General features: G+C 40.3%; 1 protein-coding gene and 1 long non-coding RNA gene across 11 annotated transcripts in view; one reads left to right on the forward strand and one right to left on the reverse strand.

The window, feature by feature from the left end:
- The first annotated feature begins 3,562 nt into the window (after positions 1 to 3,562).
- LOC129492206 (protein Cripto-like) overlaps positions 3,563 to 20,709 on the forward strand; it is a 65,733-nt gene continuing 48,586 nt past the window's right edge. For 7 of the 10 annotated variants that reach the window (XR_010113854.1, XR_008660764.2, XR_010113850.1 and 4 more), the window contains exons 1-2: positions 3,563 to 3,782; positions 18,161 to 18,297. The gene's annotated coding sequence lies outside the window, so the exon portion shown is untranslated. Of the gene's footprint in view, positions 3,783 to 14,017; positions 14,093 to 18,160; positions 18,298 to 20,709 lie in introns of those variants that run through there. The other 3 variants (XR_010113851.1, XR_010113853.1, XM_063610346.1) reach the window with 2 other exon arrangements.
- LOC134731523 (uncharacterized) overlaps positions 11,923 to 20,709 on the reverse strand; it is a 38,015-nt gene continuing 29,228 nt past the window's right edge. Inside the window, exon 3 of the long non-coding RNA XR_010113855.1 lies at positions 11,923 to 14,327. This is a non-coding gene — a long non-coding RNA (uncharacterized lncRNA). The remainder of the gene's footprint in view (positions 14,328 to 20,709) is intronic.

The raw sequence follows: 20,709 nt of genomic DNA on the forward strand, positions 1-20,709 counted from the left end.
ACTCATGCCTGTTATCCCAGCACTTTGAGAGGCCGAGGTGGGAGGAACTCTTGAGACCAGGAGATCAAGACCATCCTGGGAAGCATAGCAAGACTCTGTGTCTACAAAAAAATTAAAAAATAATAATAAATAGCTGAGTGTGGTGGCAAGTTCCTGTAGTCCCAGCTACTCAGGAGGCTGAGATTGGAAGATCACTTGAGTCCAGCAGGTCAAGGCTGCAGTGAGCCATGATTATGCCACTGCACTCCAGTATGGGTGGCAGGGTGAGGCTCTGTCTCAAAAAATATATAAACGTGTTTGCCTTCATCACATATAGAGGCCTACCCCATCTACAAGGCCACCTCCTGGAATGGAACATAGCTGTTTAACTAAACTGATCTATTCTCAAGCCAAACAATGACTACAAAATATATGGACTGGTATATTTAAATTTGCTCTTTCCTGTTTATCCCAATTCATCTTTCTAACAACCCCATATATAATTGTTTCTCAGGGCTATTCACTTGGGTCACTCAGGGCTTCAGATCAATTGTACAAGAATGTCTAAAGCTAGGACTTTCACTCCTTATATTACGACTGATTATCTTACAGTCTGCTGTTCACTTAAATGCTGTGCTAAAACTATGAATGAGAATACTAACCTGTTTGTCATACAAGCCTTAAAACCCCAATAAGGCACCCATGAAACATATAGACAGCTGTACAGTGGCTTCATTCCTCCTACCCTGAGAAGAAGCCCTATTCCAACTTTGCCCTCTGTCAACATACAAAAATTAGAGCGGTCATCAGACTTTTTCCATCTTCATAGATCACACCTTAAAAATAAGGTGTGGTGAAATGCAAAGGGAGGATTGAAACTGCCTTTTTAAAAATTGTTAACAGTGAGAAAATTATGACAGTTAAAGAGACCTGACCTAACCAACTCCATCTTACCTTTAACCTCCAAACTGCCCTTGGTCATTCCTGGGCGTGGGCCAAGCTAACTTTGGGAGAAATTTAGATTTATAGTTTAACCTTATATCAAGGATGATAATAGCCCTTCCCAAAACTAAACCACCTTTAGAAAACTAATAAAAGTCTGCAAGTTTAGGATTATGAGAGGAACCTGAATTCTGCTAAGATGTAAGCATAGTTAAACAACAACCATTCATTGTTCTGGAATCACAAGATTTATAACTTCCCCAAGTACTCCTGTAAATAACATCACTGTTATAAAACCTAAGATTGGCCTTTTTTATCGCTTGAGCCCAGAAGGTCAAGGCTGCAGTGAGCCAAGATTGCACCATTGCACTCCAGCATGAGTAACAGTGTGAGACTCTGTCTCAAGAGAGGGGGAAAGAAAAGGCTTTTAAAGTGTCTTTTTAGACTTTTACATTGCTGTGGCCTGAACGACTCTGCCTTGACCTGGGATCTTGACTCAACTGGCCTTGTGGCCCCCACATAGAAGAGTACTCAGCACACAAGGGCTGTTTTCCACTCCGCTATGACTGCATACTCAACCACTCAGCAGCATCCATTCCCTAACCCTCTGCCTGCTAACCTATCCTTAAAAAACCCTAGCCTCTGAATTTTCAGGGAGGCTGATTCAAGTAATAATAAAACTGCTATTTAGCCCGCTCTACATATATTCAACTCTTTCTCTATTGCAATCTCCCTGCCTTGATAAATCAGCTCTATCTGAGCAGCAGGCAAAATAAGCCCCTGAAGTGGTTACATTCACTAGAACTTAAATTTTGTGAGACCAGGAATTTTTGTCTGTTTTGGTCCCTGCTATATCCTGTATGTATGGAACAGTGTCTGGCACATGGTAGGTTCTCCATATATATTTTTGAATGAATGAATGACTAGACAGGATCTATGGCATGATGGTTAAGATACAGTCTCTGGTGTTATGCTAACTGCGATCAAAGCCAAACTCTGTTCCTAGTAGTGTTACCCTGTGTGTGTACTTAACTTCTCTGTACTCATGTACTAGTTTTCTCATAGTTAAAGTGGCATTGATAATAACAGATCTTATTTCATAAGGATGTCGTTAGCATGTGCTTAGAAACATGCCTATTATGTTGACTATTGTTTCATCTATCTATTGCTGTATAACAAACTGTTCCAAAACATCTTGACTTAAATCAACATCTTATTTACTTGCTCATGATTCTTCCATTTGGGCAGGACTCAGCAGGGACAACTTGTCCCTGCCCTCTGTGATGACTGTGCATGCTGAAACATCCATGAGAGCTTCTTGGCTCATGTCTGTCACCTCAGCAAAGATGGCTCAAATGGTTGGAGACAGGCCGGAAGAGCTTGCCTGGAATGGCACATCTGGCACCTTGGTTCTTTCTGTCGGCTGTGTTCTCAGCACTCCTCCATGTACCCAGCCTTAAGACTGCTTCCTTTCCACGTGGCCTCTCATGTGGTGTCTCCGTGCAACCCTGAGCTGCCTTGTAAAAAGTCTGGCTACGCTTCTTTAAGGAGTGCAAAAGTGGAAGCTTCTAAGCTTTTGAAAGCTTAGTCCTTTTAAAGGCATAAGGTCTTAAAGCTTAGGCTGCATTCTATTGGTTTTTCAACCTTGACACTATTGACATTTTTGGCAAGATAATTTTTTGTTGTTGTGGGGGACTCTACTGTGTATTGTAGAATGTTTAGTAGCATCCCTGGCCACTACCCACTAGTACAGTAGGAATGCTAGTAGCATCCTTTCTCCACATTCCCCATTTGGGTCAAATAAAAGTGTTTCTAAACATTGCCAAATGTCCCCTGGAGAACAAAATCTCTGCTGGTTGAGAACCAGTGGGTTAAAGTAAGTCACAGGTTCAGACCAGAGGATTGTCAAGGATATGAATATCAGAAAAAATGGTTCATTGAGGGCTGTCAGTGTAACAGAGTATTATTGTCTCTGAACCTTGCATCTCCAAGGAATTCATGTTCCTGAATTCTGCTCATATGTTGAGCCATCTTTCCTTCTTCCTAATGGGCTTCTCATCCTAATTGCTTATCTGAGTGTCCCTGCTTGTCATTAGCAGTGCTCTGCAGTTTCCAGCAGTTTGCATATCTGTGTGCTGCTCTTGGCTTCCTCTCTTGCACCACTCTAGAGATAGTTTGACGTCAGACTTGCCTCTAGGGTGATTCTTTCCTCTCCCTCCCATCCCCTGTGGTTCAGTGAGTTATCTCTAGTGCTCATGTCATAGCACATGACCAGGTTCTGGGGACAGATAAGGCTAATCTTGCAACCTCCTAATATGTCATACTCTGTCATATCCACACGTATACTCAATTGCTCTCTCCCTAAGAGGTACTTGCTTTGCCACCCCTCCCTTCCCACTCCCAATTAACTCTTTTTTTCTCTTCAAGATTCAGTTCCAGGCCTGCTTCTTCTAGGAAACCTTCCTGGAAAGCCCATTCTCTAGTCCCATTTAGCAGTTTATTGAGGGCAGAGGCCATTTCATATTCATCTTCAAGTTTCCAATACAGTGTCTCTTGCATGGAGGGTATTTCTTAGATCAATACAAGAATGATTTAAAATGCAAAACAAAAAGTTTAAAATTTGAGGAGCGACTGAGAATGTGTAGAAGTGAGTCATATCATTCTCTGGGGGAGAGACTTCTGGGCAGGAGGAACGGCCAGTGCTTGGTCCCTGAATGTGCAGTTTGCTGAGCGGGGAGTGGCTGTGATGTTTAAGGAAGACCAACGGGACCAGCTTGGCTGGGGGAGTGAAGGAGGAGGGAGGAAGCCAGAGATGGGATCAGACACGTAACAGAACAAAGCATCTGGCTGTGTAGGTCAAGGTAAGGGCTCTGGATTTGACTCTGAATGAGATGAGAAGCCTGGTGGAAGTTTTGTGCAGAACAGTGACTTACACTGAACTGTATTCTTGGAGGATTGTTGTGGTTTCTGTGTTGGGAATAGAATATGGCAGGGCCAGGGAGGAAGCAGCAAGACCAGTCAGAAAGCTATAGCAGTAATCTGGTGAGAGATGATAATTGCCTTTCCTGGTGGACTGGATGTGGAATATGGGAACAAGAGAGGTATCAGGGATGACCCCATGGCTTCAGCTCCGAGCAGGAAGAAGGGTGAAACATTTTCTGACAGAAAAGGCTACTTAGGGGAGGAAATGAAAAGTTTAGTATTTACATGTTAAGTGTGAGATGCGTACTGTACATTCCATTGGTTGCACAGTAGACAGTTGGCAATAAAAGTGTGAAGTGCAAGGAGGCATATAAATTAAAGATACATAAATATGGATGTTCTCAGTTCTATTACTTAAGCTAAGATTGACTTCTGTGATTCAAACAATAACAACAAAATACAATGGTTTATTACAATAGGAGTTTATTTCTCATAATTCCATAGTCTAGGAAAATTCCAGATCATTGGCAAATTGTGACAAGACATATTTCTGTAGAGAGCTGGGAATAAAAACCTGATTGAAGTAGTTCAACAAAGAATGAGAAAAGGGGAATTGGAGGTGGAAACTGTGTATAGACAGTTCCAAGGAGTTTTGTTATAAAGCGGAGCCAAGAATTGGGGTGGTAAGTTGAAGGAGATGTAGGCTTGGGACATTTTGTTGTTGTTTTAATTAATTAATTAATTAATTTTTTTACCTGTGTCTAGAAACAAGTTCAGATGTTTTTAATTTTTAAGGCTTTTTTTTTTTTTTGTCAGGCTCTATAGCTCAGTCTAGAGTACAGTGGCATGATCTCAGCTCACTGCAACCTCTGCCTCCCAGGCTCAAGCCATCCTCCCACCTCAGCCTCCTGAGTAGCTGGGACTATAGGCATGAGCCACCATGCCTGGCTATTTTTTTTGTTGAGACAGGGTCTCACTTTGTTGCCTAGGCTGGTCTCGAACTCCTGAGCTCAAGAGATCTGCCTACCTCAGCCTCCCAAAGTGCTGAGATTACAGGCGTGAGCCAACATACCAGGCCTCTTAAAGCATTTTTTAGTAGGAAAAATTATAGCGTGTTTATATGCTAATGGGAGTGGTTCAGTAGAAGGAAAAAGACTGATGATGCAGGAAAGAGGGAGGAGAATTTCAAGAGCCCAGTAGTTGGATAAGTAGAGAAAATGCCAACCAGAATGAAGACGGCGTTAGATAGGAACAAGGATGATTCATCAATAAAAACAACAAGTGGCCGGGCACAGTGGCTCACAACTGTAATCACTTGAACCTGGGAGGTGGAGTTTGCAGTGGGTCGAGATCGCACCATTGCACTCCAGCCTGGACAACAGGAGTGAGACTCCATCTCAAACAAACAAACAAATGAACAAACAAACAAGCTAGCCTGAGCATATGGGCACAGAGGCAGGTAGGGAGATCAACAGGTCTGGTTTGTCTAGGACTGAGGGGTTTCCGGAATCATGGGACTTTCAGTGCCAAAACCAGGACAGCCCTTCATGAACTAGAATGGTTGGTCACCCTAGAGGTAAGAGAATTCACAGGGGGAGTTTATAGAAGTTATCTTTGGTTTGCGTTGAGCATTGCCAAATGAGAAAGGGCAAGACTTCCTCAGTGGATTCAACTCATTAATAAAATGAAATTATAACCCATCTATGTAGCCTAAAACCCAGTGTTATGCTGTGTGAGGAATATTACAATGAATAAGTTGTAGGTCCTGTTCTGGAGGAGTTCAAGCTAGTGTATGGGAAAAAAGAACATGACTACATGTAAGGCAAGCCAATGTGAGATGTCTGTAATGAGTTTATTCACTGTAAGTTCTCTGAGTCATGTTCCATATTCTTCAGGAACCTATTATCTGCTAGAGTAGATAGTACTCGGTAATAATAATAGGAAACATTTCCTGAGATTTTACTGATTTCCAGCAGCTGTACATCCATTATCTCTTTTCATCTTCATAACAGCTTATTAGATAGGTCCAGCTATTATCACCTTCATTTTACAACTGAGAAAAAAAAATGCATAATGATTAAGCAATTTGCTCCAGGTCACACAGCAAGTGATGGAATGTCTTGAACCCTGCTTGACTCTGCAGCCCAAGCTTTTAAACGCAACATTGCACTGCTTTCTAGAAATTATTGTAATGCATGGGAATAAACTGATTAGCACAGACAAATGCCCTAAAATGTAGAAGAAGGCAAGGTAATTTTTGTTTGAGAAGAAGTCGTCATGAATGGAACTTGAAGGAGGTTAGTATTTCATTAGGCAGAGGTGAGGCGGGGACAGGCCAGGCAAAGGAACCTCAATAAGCACAAAAGTTCTTTTTTACCACCTCCTATTCTCATGGAGTCCCCAGCTCTGTGATCTTCTTGGTTTTCCTTCCTCTGCCTCCAAGAAGGATGTTTGAATTTTCGGAAGGTGGAATTGCAGCATGAAATGATGACTTGGACTTTCTTACATGCCTAGCTTACCTTTAGAGTTCTAGAATAGAGAACTCTGTTTGTCTTCAGGAGAATTAACACATGAGTGAATGAATGGATGAATGAATTCATTGCTTAAATATATTTTTTAAAAGTATGACACATACAGAAAAGTATGTGGACAATAAGTATCTTCATTAAGTGAACATCTGTATGACTGGCATTCAGATTACAAAACAGAGCATTACCAATACCTCGGGAGCCCTCGTTATGCTGCTTTCTAATCATTACCCCTCATTCCTTGCCAGGGATAATGACTCTCCTGACTCCTAAAATGAAACACTCACTTTCCCTATTTTTAAACTCTGTACAAATAGAATTCTACATTTTGTTGTTTTTTTGTATCTGGCTTTTTTTACTCATTATAATGTTTGTGAGATTCATCCATATTATTGGATATAGCAGTAGGTTTTTCATTCTCATCACTGAATGGTATTTCACAGCATGAATAGTCCAGAAAATCCCACTGTTTATTAAAGAATTCTACTCTCTATTTGTGTTGGAATAATGTCTAGTTTTTGGCTAACAATAGTTCTATCATGAACATTCTGATCTTGCCTTTTGGAAAGGTACTCGTTTCTTTTGAGCATAAACCTCCATGTATGTTTAGACGGATGACAGATTTTTTCTAGTGCTTTCATGTTCTAGCATCTTGCTGGGCTTCCAATACTATCCATTGTGTACAGGAAAGGTTACAGGGTTAAAGTGGCCACTTATCAGTGCTCTTGGGTTTGTTGCAGAGCTTCTCACCAGATTACAAAATGCACCAGGTAACTAGGCCTCCAGGATGTATTACTGAGATGAAAATCAAGTATTGCAAATAGGCTGTTTACCAAAGATCAAATAAAAGCCAACTTTACCTTCTTCCTGAGTAGCTCTGATCCAAAGCTATGAACACGGCCAATTTTTTTTTTTTTTTTTTTTTGAGATGGAGTCTCACTCTTGTCCCCCAGGCTGGAGTGCAGTGGCGTGATCTCGGCTCACTGCAACCTCCACCTCCCTGCTTCAAGCGATTCTCCTGCCTCAGCCTCCCGACTAGCTGGGACTACAAGCACCCACCACCATGCCTGGCTAATTTTTGTATTTTTTTTTAGTAGAGATGAGGTTTCACCATGTTGGTCAGGCCGGTCTCGAACTCCTGACCTCAGGTGATCCACCTGCCTTGGCCTCCCAAAGTGCTGAGATTACAGGCGTAAGCCACCGCACCTGGAGCACGGCCAATTCTTATTCCTTCCATGTAACTCCAATTGCAAAGTCCTTAGAGCTAACTGGTCCTGGCCAAGGGTGTTTTAGCTGCCACTATATCTACTACATGCAGCACGTGAGAGACACTCAATATTTACCTATTGGTTGACTGGTTTGATTCTTGATGGTATACTGAATCACATCCTTGCACCTTTTCATAGGAAAAATTTTCTATACTCTTCAATGTGGTAGCCACCAGCCTTGTAAAACTACTGAGCATTTCAAATATGACTAGTTCAACTGAGGAACCAATTTTTTTAATATTTAATTTTAGTATTTTTAAAATTTAAAAATGATACTTGATGCAGTTATAGAAAGTTTTAAGTGTGCTTGGACTAACTTGGCTATATGAATCTACTTCTTCAGCTGTAAATCGTATAAATTTAGTAAATACTAAATTCACATCAAGTATTTTTTTTTGAGATAGAATCTCGCTCGGTTGCCCAAGCTGGAGTGCAGTGGTATGATCTCTGCTTGCTGCAACCACTGTCTCCCTGGTGCAAGTGATTCTCCTGCCTCAGCCTCTCAAGTAGCTGGGATTATAGGCATGTGCCACCATGCCTGGCTAATTTTTGTATTTTTAATAGAGATGAGGTTTCATGTTGGCCAGGCTGGTCTCCAACTCCTGACCTCAAGTAATCTGCCTACCTCCCAAAGTGCTGGGATTACAGCTGTGAGCCACCACACCTGGCAATATTTTTGATAAATATTTCACAACCAAATTGAGACATGCCACAAGTGTAAAGGACACAAAAATACATTGTATAAAAAAATTTACAATTTAAAATATTGATTATGTGTTGAAATAATATTTTGGATATGTTGGGTAAAATAAAATATAATATTGAATTTAATTTCTCTTATTTTCCTTTTTATTGAGAGCACTAGTAAATTTTAAATGACACAGGTAGCTTGCATACATTGATTTTAGGCAGTGCTCTTCTAGAAATCCCCAAATATAGTATTTCACTACAATTCCTGATAGAATCTTTTGCCTCAGGAAGCTAGGTAATAATGCCTATTTATATAAATACAGAATATGTTCCTGAATATATAACTGATGGTCAGGAAAGGGAGGTACATTTGGTAGAGAAGAGTGAGCATGAACTGTGGAGTCAAACCTGTCTGGGTTCGTATCCAAGCTCTGCCCCTTAAATAGTTACCTTTAATGAAGTACTTGACCTCTCTGAGTGTCAGATTTTCTCCTATGTAAATTGGGGATATGAATGCCATAGAGCACGGGTAGGGCTCTGCCCTGATTCTGTGGGCCTCCTTTATCATTTCTGTGCAGAAAGCCACTCTGTCATTTGCGTGCCCAGCCCGTATCTGTGGCTGTCTTTGGGGAACTGCCCTTTGGCTACTGGAGCTGCCTGGGGTCATAGCCAGTGAGTGACTGGTGCAGGAGTTTGAAAGCCTAATTCTCTAACCTCAAATAAGGACAAACTTCAATGTGTAATTTACACATTACCCTAGAATCCCCCAGCCCAGGCAGAGACTTTACCTGGAAAAGAGACTTTTATCGCCGTCTTACACTTCTCTCTCCTGCGTCTAAGGGTCAGCTTCTGAAGAATCCAACTTGAGGCAGCTACCTACTGCCTACATTTTTCAGGGATTAAAGGAGAAATGCCTGGCAGAGAGACCATTCTTTTTCTTTTTTTCCTTTCTTTCTTTCTTTCTTTTTTTGTTTTTAGAGTGGGTATTGCTCCATCACCTAGGCTTGGGTGCAGTGGTGTGATCTTGGCTCACTGCAGCCTCAACCTCCTGGGCTCAAGCAATCCTCCCACCTCAGCCTCTTGAGTAGCTGGGACCACAGACGTGCACCACCAGACCCAGCTAATTTTTAATTTTTTTTTTGTAGAGGTGGGGGTCTTCCTATGTTGCCCAAGCTGGTCTCAAACTCCTGGGTTCAAGTGATTCTCCCACCTAAGGCTCCCAATGTGCTGAGATTACAGGTGTGAACCACTGTGCCCAGCCACAGAGGCCATTCTTAACCCTCTTCAGTTGCTTGTACCATCCAATACACTCCAGTGATTCTACTACCACACCGGGAAGATGTGACTTGTCAGCTATTTTTTACAGTCCTGGAATGGGTTTGTGTTGAGACATCCATAGTCTCTCTCTCAGTTCTTTACCCCTGGCTATTTCTTCATTAGCTCAGATGTAACAAACATGTAAGAACTCACAGGTTAATGAGACCTTAGAGAACATTGAATCTACTTAGGAACAACCAATGTTGCATACGTTTCTGTGATTTCTCTGTGAGTACAATGTTAAACAGAGGCTGTGGGTGATTAAATCACTCTCAAGGTATAAATGAGACTACTTAAAGGGAACATTAACTATTTCCGAACCAAAATAGGAGATTCCTTCAGTTAAAAAATAACTTGCTCAAATAAAATATAATATACATATAGTATGGTTTCTCACTATACAAATACATATAAATGTTGCAACTACAGCATTTTTTATGTGAAAGACAGTCTGCTTGTATTTTGGGTTCATTTTTTGACAAGTGTTTATAAATAGTAATACTTATCATTTATGATACTTATTACATGCCAGACATGATTCTAAGACATTCACAGACACTATCTCATTTATTTTACTCAAAAACTCAGTACAGATATGATCGCTTTAGAGAGTCCCTTCCTGGCCTCTCTGAATTCATCACCTTCAGTTGCTCTGCCACGGCCTTTATCTCTACCTGTAATTTTTGTTTATTTGGCTTATATGTTTACTGAGACCCTCCCCACCAACTCTTTCCCCACCCCAATTAAACTGTGTGCTTCAGATAGCAAGTACTATTCTGCCTTGCGTACTTCAGTATCCACAGTTGCTAGACTAGTGGCACATGCTACGCATTCCATAAATATTTATTGAATGACAGAATGAATTAAAAACTTCATGTAGATGAGAGCCCTGAAGCCCAGAGAGGCTAAAAAGTTAAGATCCCAGAGCTGGTATGGTAAATGACGAAACTCATATGTAAATTCTTGTCTTTTATCCAATAGGAGATATTGTCTTTTATTTTATGTGGGCTATAGAAGGTTGACACATCTTGCCTGTAAGGAAATCACTCTCTAGTAAGGGAAGGAAGTCATTCCCTTCCAGTCAACAAGTACTTATTAACCCTTGCTAGGTATTTTATTAAGCACTAGGAACACAGACGTAAACAATACAAACATAGCCGAGGCTGGCGTGGAGCTTTTAGTCTAGACTCTTGAGTAAAGAAGACAGACATTATAAGTAATAACAAGGGAGATAAGTATTTTGAAGAGTAATGTACAAAGATAGAAAAGAATAGCAAGGTAATCTAACCAAGTGAAAGGGGTCAGGGAAGCCTTCTCTGTGGAAGGGAATGTAGCTTGTCCAAAAAACCAAGAGAAATAAAATGTGAAGGTCATGTAGAGGTGAGAACAAGAATGGCAGATGGTAAATAGAGAACAGCCTTGAAGATGATATCTGCAAATAATAATCACACATGATGAAGAGTGATGTGTCCTAACAGAGGTGGATTACAGTGCTATTGGAGTTAGGAGAATGGTAAGATTCTCATTATAGGGGAAGCTTTATGAAGTTATTATAATGACATTTATAATAACTTTGAGGGCTGAAAGAATATAGATACATTGAAATGGGAAGGAGCATCCAAACAGTTTCTTGTATCTTTCTTAATTTCACTTTTTGAATAGGTAATACATTCCCATGTTTTTATAGATGTATAACGCCTTAAACTGTACAATATCTCATTTCCACTACTGTTTCTCACCCATCCAATCCCCAAGCCCCACACTACCACAGGTAATCTCTTTTGTTAGTTTTTTTTGTATCCTTTCAGAATTACTTTATATAAATACAAACAATTATAAATATAAATACTTATCCCTAAACCTTTTACCATACTATATAGCATACTGTATACACCACTCTGTACTTAACAACATGTCTTGGAAATCTTCTTGTATCAGCATAGAAATTACTTCCTCATTTTTTTTTACAGCTGCTCAGTGCTCATATGGATGTATCATAATTAATTTAATCTTTTATTGATGAGCTCTTGGAGGGTTTTCAACTTTTGTCTATCAAATAGTTTTATAGATATGGCAGCTTATAACTGTACAAATATATTTATAATTTTAAAAGCTATTGCCAAATTGTCCTCAATGGAGGTTATATGAAAATACCTCCAAATGGTTAGATTTAACTGCATAACTAATGATGAAGCTAGAGAAGCAAATAAATTTTTTAAAAAGACACCACTCATGTACTTGATCATTTCCAATAAAACACTAGGTACAACTAAAAGTTAGAAGTGGAAAATTGTATTGTATGTTGGCTCAGGTATGGATCCAAATTTTGTGAGGCTTGAAGTTTATGCAATTGGAGGAGGCTTCTTTAAGAAAAATAATAAGAAATTACAAAATGTAAAATTAGCAAACAGAACTTTGAAAGGGGCTCAGGTGAGAGAAGGGCCCAAAGTGTAATCTTCATTTGTTTTGTGGCAAATCTGCTATGTATAAGACCTACACACACACACATGAAGGAGAACAAATTACTCATCCTTTTCACCTGGGAGAAACCATGTTCAAAACACGTGGACCACTGCCCTTAACTACGTGTCACTGAGAATAATTCCACAGGCCTTAGTGCTTTCAGCTCCATGATGTATGTAATATTCCCCGTAGCTGCCTTCTATCTCTCTAAGTGAATTCATTCAATTTATGTGACACCTTTCATCTTCGAAATCCCAAAGACCTTACAGGTACTTTTTTTTTTTTGAGACAGGGTGTCACTCTGTCACCCAGGCTGGAGTGCCATGGCACAACCACAGCTCATTGCAGCCTCAACCTTCCAAGCTCAAGGAGTCCGCTCACCTTAGTTTCCCAAGTAGTGAGGACTACAGGCATATGCCACCATGCCCAGCCAATCTGTTTATTTATTTAATTTGTTTTTGTAGAGGCAAGGTCTTGCTATGTTTCCAGGGCTATTTTGAACACCAGGGTTCAAGTGATCCTCCCACCTTGGTCTCCCAAAGTGCTGGTATTACAGCTGTGAGCCACCAATACTAACCATATGACCTTATAACCAATATTAACAATATGACCATGCTATAGAGAAACTGTAACATTATAAAGATAATTCCCTGGGAAGAGTTCAAAGGGCCCCCATCAATCTCATCTATCCTGATAATATGCGTCAAAGTTGCAGCTGGCAAGTGGTTACCATTGGGAAATGACTTCTTATATAAAGTTTGAAAAAGATAAGCAGATGAATTGCATGTAATGGTCCAAAGTTAATTATCTATCTCTGTAATAGGCAGCAGCTTGTTTGTCTGTTCCCACGTTTTATGCGTTCCTTAGGCTGGCACCTTTATGGTCCCTCTGGAAAGAGAAGACAGTCAGCTGATGAGAAGACAAGCCATTTCTTGGAAAAGCAGAACAAGAGAAAACAGGAGCGGAGTAAGGAATAGAAAAGAAGAAGAGGATGCAGAACCAGGGTTAAGAGACAACAGAATTAACTGGTGTAATGCTAATTAAAAACAAAGGGAGAGCTAACAGAGTGATGGGAGGAAGACTTGGAAGGACTGCTGTTGTCCCACCACCAGCAGCCCACAAACCTGTCCTTCAAACCAGGGCACTTTGTTTCACAACAAAGATAAACTTACAGGAAAAAAGAAAAAAAAAGTGAAAATCAAGTCTAAAAGAATACACAGCATGGAATAAAAATAAAGAAATATGGAGTGCCTGCCAAACAAGATTAGGGTTTTAGTGGAACTGACTTCATTTAACAGAGAAAGATTCACTTCTGATACTTAAAACATAGGTATTATCCAATTAAATGAGACTTGGAAGGAGTCCACATCCGGCCACTTGCTTTGCAAATTGTAGATGTCCTATAATGAACTTTAAGTCACCTTGACCTTTAGCCAAATGTGCCTCATAAGCTGAGTTTCATGTTCATTGCCGGTGTCCAAATGTCCACAGTTGAATTCTCAGGTTTGTGGTGAACAGATTTGGTAACTTCTTGTTAGGTAGCATCTGCTGCTGCTCTTTCTTCTTTAATTTACTTATTTTAAAGATGATCCATTAGGTAAGGAGAAGAAAGTCACTGAGGCCTGTGTATAAGTAATTAACTTACCACCACAAACTGATATGCTGGAAATATCACCTTTCATCCTTTCTGATTTTTGTTGTTTAAAAAATGCATTTTTTTCAATGTGTTTTCTTTAAAAATTTATTCTAATCCCATGGTGTCTCACTGGGTGATGGAAATTGAATCTGTTTCATTATTGAGGTTTGCTCTCCCTCTGATCACATAGGAATCAAGGATACTTATGCAGTGCCCAGAAAATTGGGTGTAGAAGTCACTATTGTTTTGGCTAACCCAGCAGACATTCTCAAATACCTTCTACTTTGCCACTTTCCTAGCAGCTAGGAGTGGACAAGTAGTCAAGTGATGGTGCTGGCCAATGAGAGGTAAGCAGGTTTCGGGTCTGTCTGGAAAGGCTTTGCTTTTCCTGACAAAATGAACGTCACATTCCAGTGCTCCCTCTTCCTCTCTTCCTCCTGCCATTAACATGCACACGATGCCTGGAATTGCAGCAGTCATCTTACAACCATGAAGAACAGGTCGGGAGAATTGCAGACTTGGTGGCCCCAGCATCACTGAGCCACTGTCTAACTCCCAGAGCCACTTCCCTCCAGAATTCTGCTGTGAGAGAAAAAGAAACATCCTCTTTGTTTAAGCCACTGTATGTTGGTTTAAAAACTTTTTTATTGTTTGCAGTTAAAAACATTTCTAACTGATTTAAAGAGTAAACAACTCTAACCTCCAGTCAATGGAGGTTGTTGCAGATATACTTATTGTTGAATGGTTCCTAGAAATCCAGTGACAAACTGATCTTGGGCCTCTCACTGGAAATGGAAAGTGACCAGGGTTGGGATCCTGGTGCTTAGAGCTCAAAAGTCATGCAGCGATTCTCTCGGAGACCTTGCCTAGGGACCAGAAGCGGGTCCCTGCTTCTCCAAAAATCTATAGACTGCCCAGACTGGAGGAGTTAACCCTTTTCCCATCTTGCCACTTTCAAAGGCACTCTCCTTCATTCAGATCATTTATTACCATCTCTTCTATGAGTTGAGGTTTTTACAAATCAAATGGAGTGCCTTTCTTCAGGAAGCTCCTACTTTCTGCTCGGCTATAAATCACCTCTGAGACAAGGAGACACAAACTGACTTATCTCCCCAGAATTGAGGAGGTTAACACTATAGAGAGAACCAACACAAATTCACATTTTAATGAATTACCTTGCCACACCTACCACTCTAGAAAAGTAACATCTGTGGCAGAAAACACTGTGGGACTAATGATAATTGATTAACTAGGACAACTTTTGATCCCTGTACCTGTACCTACTTGCATGGATAAAATCGTTTAGCATGATTCTACATCTACACTGAAGGCTTTCCAATGCATGGAGCATGGGTGATATACAGATGCTGCTGCTGCTTCTTTTTCTTAAGAAAAAGGGTCTTGTTCTATCACCCAGGCTGGAGTGCAGTGGCACAATCATAGCTCACGGTAGCCTCAAACTCCTGGGCTCAAGCGATTCTCTCCCATTAGGTTCCCGAGTAGCTAAGACTATAGGCACATGCTACCACACCCAGCTTTAAAAAAAAAAAAAAAAAAGGTTTTTTGGAGACAAAGTCTTGCTATGTTGCTCAGGCTGGTCTCCAATTCCTGGCCTCAAGTGACTCTCCCACCTCAGATCCTTTCCTCTTGGCCCCCGAAAGCGCTGAGATTACAGACATGAGCTATTCCATCTGGTCTGAATGCTTCTTCATACATAAGCAAGACAGCTGGAGCCCCAGAAGCATGCATTTGGACTGTGATGTGGGGATGGGAAGGAGAGTGAGGCTGTCTAAACATCCTGGACTTGGGCACTTCTTTTTTTTTTTTTCTTTCAATTTTTAATACAGTCTCGCTCTGTCTCCTAGGCTGCAGTGAGCTGATCTCAGCTCACTGCAATCTCCACCTCCTAGGTTCAAGCAATTCTCCTGCTTCAGCCTCCCAAGTACCTGGGACTACAGGCGTGAGCCACCACACCTGGCTAATTTTTGTATTTTTGATAGAGGTTGGGTTTTGCCATATTGGCCAGGGTGGTCTCGAACTCCTTACCTCAAATGATCTGCCCACTTCAGCCTCCCAAATTGCTGGGATTACAGGTTTGAGCCACCATGCCTGGCCTTGAACTTGGCCATGTCTAAGACTTCCACTGTTTATATTGTTTATATTTAAATTAATTAATTAATTTACATTTTATTATTTTTTTTAACAGAGATGGAGTCTCACTATGTTGCCCAGGCTGGTCTCAAACTCCTGGGTTCAAGTGATCCTCCGGCCTCGGCTTCCCAAAGTGTTGGGATTACAGGTGTGAGCCACGGCACCCGGGCAATATCATTCATATTTTCACCTTTACTGTCTATACTTAAGTGAGAGCTTTCATTTGAAAGTATCTGCTTTTTATCTCTGGATTTGTTGTTGTTGTTATTGAAAGTTTTACTTAGGTTTAAAATTCAATTTTCTGAAGAGGTAATATTTATATGATTAACTGCAGGATTGATTATACTAGCAAATGACTGGAAACAACCTAAATATTATCAACAGAAGTCTGAATTAAACAAATTATAGCACAACCATATAATGGATTGCTATAGCTGTAAAATCAAACAAGGAAGTGATCTGGATAATCAGTGTGCAAATTCAATCTCCCATTTTGGTCTCTTAGCTACTAATTTCCCACACCCCTCATAGGTAATTTCTTATATATTTTTCCAGAGTTTCTTTATACACAGAATTTACAGAGTAAATACAAATGTAGATTCTTACTTTCTCCTAGTTTTTATATGAAAAGTAGTATGCTTTACATACTGTTCTGTCGCTTATTTCACTTAATAATGTATTGGATCTCTTTCCAAGATACAGCCTTTCATTTGTCCAAAATCATCTTTCACATCTTGTAGTAACATTTTAAAGTTTTTTTCCTGTAGGTCTTGTACATTTCTTGTTATGCTTATTCCTAGATGTTATACTGTTTTTATGGCTTTTGTAGTCTTTCCATTCTATCTTTTAATTAGTTGTTGTCATTTCATACGTCTTAATATCTGCTTACTAACTGTCTGTCCTTTTATTTTTCTCTTGATTTTTTTTTTTTTTTTTTTTTTTTTTTTTTTTTGAGACGGAGCCTCGCTTTGTCACCCAGGCTGGAGTGCAGTGGCGCTATCTCGGCTCACTGCAAGCTCCGCCTCCTGGGTTCACGCCATTCTCCTGCCTCAGCCTCCCGAGGAGCTGGGACTACAGGCGCCCGCCACCACGCCCGGCTAATTTTTTTTTGTATTTTTAGTAGAGACGGGGTTTCACTGTGTTAGCCAGGATGGTCTTGATCTCCTGACCTCGTGATCCGCCCGCCTCGGCCTCCCAAAGTGCTGGGATTACAGGCGTGAGCCACTGCGCCTGGCCCTTTTCTCTTGATTTTTAAATATTTCCACAAGCTCTGATTAGGTTTAACAAATCATACTCCTTTTGGCCCAGGTTTATCTTTGCAATGCAAAGCTCTGTGTTCTGAAGTTTTTGATGCCCTGATTGCTGTAAGCCACAGTGTGCTCAGGGCTTCTCACAGTAAGATACTCTTCCTGACAGTCAAAGAATAATTCTAAGTGAGAGAGGCTAAGTGTAAGGGCGCTGCTGGACTGGCGCTCAATCAAAACTACGACATAATTTCACAAAAACTGTTCCATTCATTTACTACAACACAGCTAGTGTGTATCTTTCACAGATGTTTGCTTTGTCAGTTGACACTACAGTCTTTGGTTCCTTGGTGCTCACAGCCCACTGTACTTCACATTTTCAGGAACCCGAAGGAAAACCTTTTCACTTATTTAGTTTGGGGCCAGCTCAGCACCTAGGAGGCCATCTATCTGTAACATCTTCCTGCACAATTATCTTAACTGCCTACTCTCATAATGACATACAATTTTAACGCAATATAATTACCAGAAATGTTTTCCATTCCTGCATTACTTGTAGGCCGTCGTAATTGGCCAGAAGGGGCAAATATGATCAGATCTATTACATAATTTCTACTGCACTGAAGCTGTAAGTGGGTGGCTTTTAAATGGGTCAATCTTAGTTATTTTCCAAAAATTTGGAGGCAAAAGGCCATTCAATCCAAACCCAACTATTTGTGACCAACTATCATTCCCTTTCAATAAAAAGCCCTACATTTTCATAATAGTCTACAATAACTGCTCCCAAATTACAGCAAAATTATTTTCAAAGTCAGGTTTCCATTATTTAGGGGAAAATTATAAGGTGTGTGACTCTTCCTAGGCCATATTTCTCTCTCAATGCCTATTTCCCAGTTATTTCAGGTTTCATTGGCAGCTTCATCAGAGCCCATTAGGGAGAAATGAAAATCATGAGATTTGGAGAATTGGTTGAAGAATCACAGAGTGTTAGAACTCATCTAATCCAATCTCATTTCACAGGTAAAGTAACCGAGGAAGAGAATGGTTAAATGACTTGCCCAACAGCATGCAAGGACTTCCAAGAGACCAGGATTGCAAGCCGTCTCCTGCTTTCCAGTCCATCATTCCTTCTACCACATCATGATGCACCTTCCTAGGTATGAATGAGAAAACATGCCAATAATTATTATCGACAAAGATGTGATAGCTACCAATGAAACTCCACATGTACACGCAACACTTCTTTAGCATTTCCTTTTCCTATTGGGCAATCTCATTCACTCTCGTAGTTGTCATTGCCACTGTGTAATCAATGGCTTAAATTAGTATAGCCAGCCCTGGCCAAGAGGTACACCATTGCCTGTACTATAGCTCTACCCACCTAATTCACTGACAGCTCAAGTGACATCTTGTTGAAACTGAGCTTATATTTAATTTCCACTAAATGTGTTCTTTCTGTATTTCCTATTTTGGTTTTTGGCTCGATAATCACCCAGTTGTCCAGGTCCTCACGTTACCCTTCACATCCAATTTATTTTTTATTTCTGTGGTTCCAGTACCTAGATATTTCTCACATATTTTCTCATCTTTTCATTTCTATTTACATGTCTTTGTTAATTCTCACCTATACTCTGTATCTTTTCTCTTCAAAATTTTTCTCCATACTACCTTCAGAGTCATTTTTCCAAAGGGTAAATATTCTCTTGCTATGCTTTAGTCTAAAACTCTCTGCTATCTTTTTCATGTCCATTAAATCATGCCCATATAGTATGTTGATTATTATTTTCTTTCTTTCTTTTTTTTTTTGAGATGGAGTCTCGCTCTGTCACCCAGCCTGGAGTGTAGTGGTATGATCTCAGCTCACTGCAACCTCTGCCTCCCGGGTTCAAGTGATTCTCCTACCTCAGCCTCCTGAGTAGCTGGGACTACAGGCACCTGCCATCACACCTGGCTAATTTTTGTATTTTTAGTAGAGACGGGGTTTCACCATATTGGCCAGGCTTGTCTTGAACTCCTGACCTTGTGATCTGCCCCCCTCGGCCTCCCAGAGTGCTGGGATTACAGGCGTGAACCACCACGCCTGGCCTCTTTTTTTCTTTTTTCTTTTAGATTGGGGGGTACATGTGCAGATTTGTTAGATGGGTATATTGCGTGATGCTGAGGTTTGGGCTTCTAATGATCCTATTGCCCAAGCAGTGAATGTAGTACTGGATAGGTAGTTTTTCAACCCTTTTCTCTCCCCATACCTCCCCACTTTTGGAATCCCCAGTGTTTATTTTCCCTTCTTTGCGTCCTTGTGTACCCAATGTTTAGCTTTCATTTGTAAGTGAGAATATACAGTATTTGGTTTTCTGTTCCTGAGTTAATTTGCTTAGAATTTTTGCATCCATGTTACTGCAAAGAACACGACTGTGTTCTTTTCTATGGCTGTATAATACTCCATGGTGTAGATATACCACATTTTCTGTATCCAATTCATTGTTCATGGGCACCTGGGTTGATTTTATGTATTTGCTACAGTGACTAGCACTGCAATGAACATAACAAGTGCAGGTGTCTTTTTTGGTGGAATGATTTATTTTCCTTTGGGTATATACCCAGTAATGGGACTTACAGGATTATTGAAGATCCTTCATGATGTGACCCCTGTTTGCCTAGCTTCATCTCCCACCATAACTTTTCAACGTTAGCTTCTATAAACACAAAAATACTTGGAATTCTTTTAACTTAAGCTATTCCATGCCTCCATGTCTTTACACGTGCAGCTCCCTCTGTCTAAACTATTATCATCTGCTCATCCTTCCTACATGTCCACTGTTATCCTCATATTCATCCTTCAAGATGCAGTTTAAGAAAGAATCAACACCTCAGTGAAGACTATAGGCTGGGTTTATTTTCAGATTCTTCCTTGTGCCTTATATGTACTTCAATTGTTATATATCACAACATAATTCCTTATTTACACATCACTGTGGTATTTATTATTATTATTATTATTAACTTTATTAGAGACAAAGTCTCACTCTGTCACCTAGGCTGGAGTGCATGGCTCACTGCAGCCTCGACCTCCTGTGCTCAAGGGATCCTCCCTCCTCAGCATCCCTCCTGAGTAGCTGGGACTACAGGCACACATCACCATACCTGATTAATTTTTTAAAAATGTTTTATATTGACAAGGGTCTCACTATATTGCCTAGGCTGGCCTCAAACTCCTGGCTTCAAGCAATCCTCTACCTCAGCCTCCCAAAGTGCTAGGATTACAGGCGTGAGCCACCATGCCCAGCCTGTGGTATTTATCTTCACCTTGAGAGTCAGCAGAGTTCCTGAATGAATAGTAGAACAAATAAATGGGCACACGTAATAGAGAAACATTTTGTGGTCAGATGTAACCTGGTATACTTAAAACATCCTGAAAATAATACTATTGGTCAATGCTGCTTGGAATGGACTCATTGCCCAAGCTTTATAGAACTAAAGTGCTTTAAATTTATAGAATTTTAATAACTATATTTTAAAGTGATTATGATTCACATCTACCTTACCCTTTCATTGAATCATGAGTTTGTTTC

The sequence above is a fragment of the Symphalangus syndactylus genome, chromosome 10, assembly GCF_028878055.3.
Source record: "Symphalangus syndactylus isolate Jambi chromosome 10, NHGRI_mSymSyn1-v2.1_pri, whole genome shotgun sequence".
NCBI classification, from domain to species: domain Eukaryota; kingdom Metazoa; phylum Chordata; class Mammalia; order Primates; family Hylobatidae; genus Symphalangus; species Symphalangus syndactylus.